This window comes from Periplaneta americana, chromosome 13 (genome assembly GCF_040183065.1).
Source record: "Periplaneta americana isolate PAMFEO1 chromosome 13, P.americana_PAMFEO1_priV1, whole genome shotgun sequence".
Taxonomy (NCBI): domain Eukaryota; kingdom Metazoa; phylum Arthropoda; class Insecta; order Blattodea; family Blattidae; genus Periplaneta; species Periplaneta americana.
The window spans coordinates 1,105,046-1,110,956 of record NC_091129.1 but is presented as its reverse complement, the minus strand read 5'-3'; the positions used below and the strand labels follow the sequence as shown (position 1 = coordinate 1,110,956).

The following is a 5,911-nucleotide window of genomic DNA, read 5'->3' as shown; positions in this document are numbered from 1 at the left end:
CTGCTTATTCAATATATTCGCATCTACCCTCCACATCTGGAGGCCGTCTCCTCGATCCGCAACCTGAGGACGCGCCATGCGAATCCAGAAATGCATATAGAGTGTTAGTTGGGAGGCCGGAGGGAAAAAGACCTTTAGGGAGGCCGAGACGTAGATGGGAGGATAATACTAAAATGGATTTGAGGGAGGTGGGATATGATGATAGAGAATGGATTAATCTTGCTCAGGATAGGGACCAATGGCGGGCTTATGTGAGGGCGGCAATGAACCTCCGGGTTCCTTAAAAGCCAGTAAGTAAGTAAGAATGCAGGATATTATTCACGGCCGGCAATTTACTCTATAGAACAGCGGTTCTCAAACTGTGTAGACCACACCGCTGGGAATGCGGAAGGGCCATAGAGATGGGCCGAAAATTAATTTGTTAAATATTTTAATAAGCATTGACTAAAAAGAAACTAGCTAGTGAGAGAAGCACCGGAAGGCATGGTGAACGGGAGAAAAGTTCAGGGAAGAGGAAGGTATCAGATGGCAGACAATATTGAGATATGTGGATGGTATCCGGAGACTAAGAGGAAGACAACAAATAGCAAAGATTAGAGAATGCTGGGTTTGCAATTAAGGACTTAGCCTTGGGTAGAAAGCTGTGAATCAGCAGAAAATCTTAGCATTAAACACTGTACGGTACAACACAGACAGAATTAGGGATGAAAGTGTAATTATTTTGATATTTGTTTGGCTTGTAAATAACTCAACATTTACTTTTTTCCTTCCTCTAATACAGTGATGCCAAAGCAAACGTATTTTTCTGACCTTGACGTCGTGCGCGGGCATCAAGCGCTAAGTATGGAAAGAGGTATAAGCAGCCTGTTGGTTTAAGAAAACAGTGGTGCACAAACTTCAAACGGAACGTTAAATTTTATGTCGTTATTTTTATATGGCTTCTTTCTGTTTAATATTATCTGTATTGTCTGTAAAAGAAAAGTACTAAAACCGATTTCTTAATATTGCACTTGTGTTTTAAATCTTAATAACATAATAGAGAGTGAAGAAGGAATATTCACATAAATTCCATAGTGGTACTAAGTGAATGAATCACGTCATTCATAAAGAAAGTGATATCAAAAAAAAGAAAAAAAAGAGAGAGAGAGATTGAGTATGACATGGTAAGTTGAAATTGATAATGATAGTATATTTACCCTTACAAAAGTAATCAATAAACTAATCAAAACAATATTACAGTACAAAGCAAAGTTACCTAGGTGCTGTATATGTTTTAAGTGTAACTAATATTATATAACAAAATTCTTATGGCATTATGATTTTAAGGTGATATTAGTGAGCAACTTCCTATCATCAGAATATTAAATTATTTTCTCGAAATCTGCTGAAGCTATAGAGCTGACATTTTTACAACACATGGGCACGTATCTTTTGCTTATGATGTAACAGTAGTTGCTTTGTTAATTCATTTTCTTAGAAACAATTTCCATGCGAATATTTTCAAAATTTTCAATACACTATCTTCAGTAATATATATTTACGGTATATTAGATTTACGAAAACATTCTGTAAGGCTACTAAATAAATAGGCCTATACCTGAAAATTTCACTTTTTTATACGAAAAGTTGAGAAAATATTTCTTTTGAATAAAAAAATCGAACTTGTGAAAAATGAGTATTAAAATTAAAACTTACATTCTTATAATGCACTTATACTTCTCAGGCAAATCTAAAAATTACCATGGATACAGTTTTAATAAGTTCTCTTCCCTTTATCCATTGAATCAGTGCTGGCCATCCCTGAATATAGCTCGACCAAGCGGCATATACCACCTCTTTCGTCTGTCTCTTTCCTTTCCGCTGTAAAGTGCTCAGGCTCTCCTGAGCTCTAAAGCGCGCGCTTGTTCCTATGAGCACTAGTTGACATTCCTGTTCTAATAATTTTCCCATAAATTTGTCATGAATTTCACGGTCTAAATTAGGTAAGAATGAACGTAATATAAAACGCCTGTCAGTTTAGACTATACGCATGCCTGTTCTCCAGCATACACGCTCTTCCTCAGTCAGTTAAGGTAATTCATTAACCTTGCGGGAAGGAGGCTCAGCAACATCTGACGTAATGGAAGAATTCACTGACGCTGCATTAGCCGATATGTAGGAACAGCAAGAGAATCCAGAAAGTGGGGTCCAAACGGAGGAGTGTTCGCTGCCGTGTACCAAACTCTCCGAGGTGCAGGATCTCTTCACTACGGCTCGTTGTTACCTTTTGTAATGCGACACAATTCTTCTAAAAATGTCTACGCTAGTTAAGAAAGTATCTAGACCACCGTGGTCTGGAAGAAGACCACGGCGACTTAGAGGAAGACGGGAAGGCCAAGGGCTGACGTAAGTGGCAAGAGTTAAGAAAATGGAAATGTTACTGCAAGTGATTTAAGGACCAAATGAAGGGGACGTAGTGATAGCATGACCTACCGCAGTTTTACGATATCCTATACCATATTACAGAACTGGATATTTCTATATCTTCCTTGGAAATATGACTGATACGTCACTTTAGTTGTGGAAAGGAGAATGACCGCTTCACTCAATGTACCGACAACGGTGAAGTTCAACTTCCGGCAATTCGGCAGAATATTATATTTTGAATTTTGTAGACAAAGAACGTCTTGGATATATGAGATGGCGAAATCATCAAAGGTATGATAACTGCACATACCGATTTCACTTTCATTAAAATATATTATTTCTTAAAGATTACTTCATGGTAACCAGTCCATGAAAGATCAGTATATCGATCGCCCAGTTCAAAAGTGTGACAACTCAAAAATTGCCATTTTTTAGTTATTTATACTACTAAAGCCCCTTTCGGAGCTCTTTCCGATTCAGTATTGAGATAAGTCATATTTACAACCAAAAAGAAAAAAAAAACTAAATAAACTGCTTTAGAAGTAATTAGGCCTATAACTATGGACTTTACTAATTCATTATTAGTACATTTCGAAATGTATTAATAATGAACTGGAAGATTGTGATAAACTTGTCCTGAATATTGACTCATCTCTAATTGTCGTGGTTATGAACCAGAAGTCTGTTCCTTTCTAAGTGCTTTATTTGAAACTTTCAACTGAAGATATCTCAAAACTTGTTTTTTTGAGTTGTCGCACTTTTGAACTAGACGATCGATATGTTGATTATATAGAAATTAGTTTCTTCGCAATTCTTGCATTGTCCTGATATATATTATTATAATGTACCGAAGTACATATGATATTTCCATGCAGATATTCTGCGTCATCATACGATGAAAGAGTAATGGAACGAACTTCGGTCCTAGGTTCATAGATATCTATGACATAGTGCAGAGGGCGGCCACTAGAGGGAACCCAAGAGTTGGAACTTAAAACTGAGACGATTCTTCCGACGCCGGGGTGGAATCCGGTGTGGCTTAGTGGATAAAGCGTCAGCACGTCGAGCTGAAAACCCGGGTTCAAATCCCGGCGCCGGAGAGAATTTTTCTCCGTTCCATTACTCTTTCATCGTATTGTCCTGATAGTATTCCAAGGAACTGAAATCTGGATGTAGGAAATACAATAAGTGCGATGTTTCGAAACTGAATGGATTTTTGACGGCATTATTGCGATCACGCGGTTTTTGTAGTCCTGTATTATAATTGCTTCTAAACCTGGGAAACATGAGTGAACAAGACATACAGCATAGCAAAGACCAAACGTCTGACATGTCCAGCAATAATATCGATAATAATTTTCATTCTATAATAAATATGCAGGTTGATTCACGAGGAAAGGTAAAAAATTTGGGATTTGAATTCTGAAGTCATTCTGAGTCAAAAATTTCATATGAATTTAGGCCCGTTTTCGAACGGTTACGGAGATATGGCTCTTTGATTTCACAAAAACTTCTGAGATTCCGTTGTACTAACTCGCATTTAGAGACAGATAACGGACAAATTTAAAGTTTATATTCACGTATGCATACATACCTAATATCCTAGATGTCGGGGTCGATGTTTTCGCACATTTTCAAAGATACCTCCTTCTGCTTCAATGCACTGTTGCGCTCGGGCGTGAATCGCGCTCATCGCTCGGGAGAGTTGCACGTAACTGTTCTCTATGCCGCATCCAAAATACGGTCGATTAGCGCCTCTCTCGTTTCCCCGTTCCTTTGCTATACCAAGTCTTTCATCCAACCTCATAGACAGTAAATACTCTTCGATATGGTACCCTTCTGTTCGGAAGGCGTCGTTCATATTCAGCGACGGCACGCAAGAAACTTTCATTGCACAAACCATAAACATACACAATATCGCCGTATTCTGCAGTCGAAAATTTATAAGGCATCTTGAAAAACACAACTTAACACTTCCGATAACTGTACCTGTATAACTACTGTACTGTAGCTAGCTGACTGGACTGCTGTGAATTGATGATAGTGTAGGCTATTTGTGTTATCTGCGGGTTCTGTGTCATTACATCAGACAAGGGCAGGCGATTGGACATTTGTAATGTCCCACCACCCGGTTTGTTTCTCTTCTCTTATCTACATCGTTCACAATGCAGAATCCAATGTTGCGTCATTCATTGCGAACATGACCTTGTCTCACGTCAGCAGCATATGGTAACGTCTGATTCACATTGGAGTGAGACGTTTTACCAAAAAAATTCATCTAGCTCCTCCATCGTTCGAAAACGGACCTATGTTCATATTAACTTTTTCACTCAAAATGGCCTAAGGTATCATATACTAAATTGTTTACCTTTCCTCGTGAATCACCCTGTATATTACTGTATTTTATCCAAATGCTGTTACGTTAGTGTTGTCTTCCCGTGGATGCTTCAAATAAACGTTTCAGGGTTTAAATCCAACTACGCATTAATATTTCCAATGTTGCAACGTTTACAGTGCTGGATATCCTCGTATTTTAATTTATGTATGCAAAATATATCCGACGTTGAATCTACATATGCAAAACGTTTCCAATAATTAAAGTACTACACAAGGAGGATGAAATGTGATTATCGAAGCCGCTACAACAGACTGTTACAATTAACTGATGAGACAAATGAGGAAGATCTTTAAAACTTTGAAACTTTGTTGTCTTTTTTCCACTTGTCTATACAGGGTGTTTCAAAAATACGGGGCATAATTTCAGGTATGTATTTCCCACATGTAGACAATCAAAATAGTTCATTACAACATGTGTCCGGAAATGCTTCATGACCTTCACAACATTGAAATTCACCGAAACGTTTTTCTTTCCGCAGGTCGTTGCCGTCAAAGGAGACATTAAGAGGGCACTCTGACAGTTCATTCCGAGGCAAAGGTTACATTCAGTGTTGTGTAGGCGTTAGACTGTGCGACATGTATTCAAATCAAGAGGTGGCAGAGATACACTTCATGTACGGTAAGCCTGACGGCAATGCTGCGCTGGCTCGTCGTTTGTACCAGGAGAGGTACCCACAGCGACAATGCCCAGATCGGAAGACATTTGTACGTCTCCATTTAAAATCATTGGTTTCTTCGTCTCCGGTGCCTGATTTGGAATCCCTTCGGAATCGAATTGTGGCATGTTCTGAAGACATACGCAATACTCCTGGAGTTTGGGATCGTGTTCGCAGGTCAATGAGACATCGATGTGAGGTCTGTATTCAAGCAGGAGGTGGACATTTTGAACATCTTCTGTAATGACAACGACCTGCGGAAAGAAAAACGTTCCGGTGAATTTCAATGTTGTGAAGGCCATAACTCGGAAATGAAGCGTTTCCGGACACATGTTGTAATGAACTATTTTGATTGTCTACATGTGGGAAATACATAGCTAAAATTATGCCCCGTATTTTTAAACACCCTGTATAAAGAAATAGTGCAAGGAAATTCTGAAGTCAAATATCTA

General features: G+C 38.6%; 1 non-coding gene across 1 annotated transcript; it reads left to right on the top strand.

Moving 5' to 3' along the window:
• Positions 1-3,434: 3,434 nt before the first annotated feature.
• Positions 3,435-3,506, top strand: TRNAD-GUC (transfer RNA aspartic acid (anticodon GUC)). The gene has a single exon. It is a non-coding gene; the product is annotated as a tRNA-Asp (tRNA).
• The last annotated feature ends 2,405 nt before the right edge of the window (positions 3,507-5,911 follow it).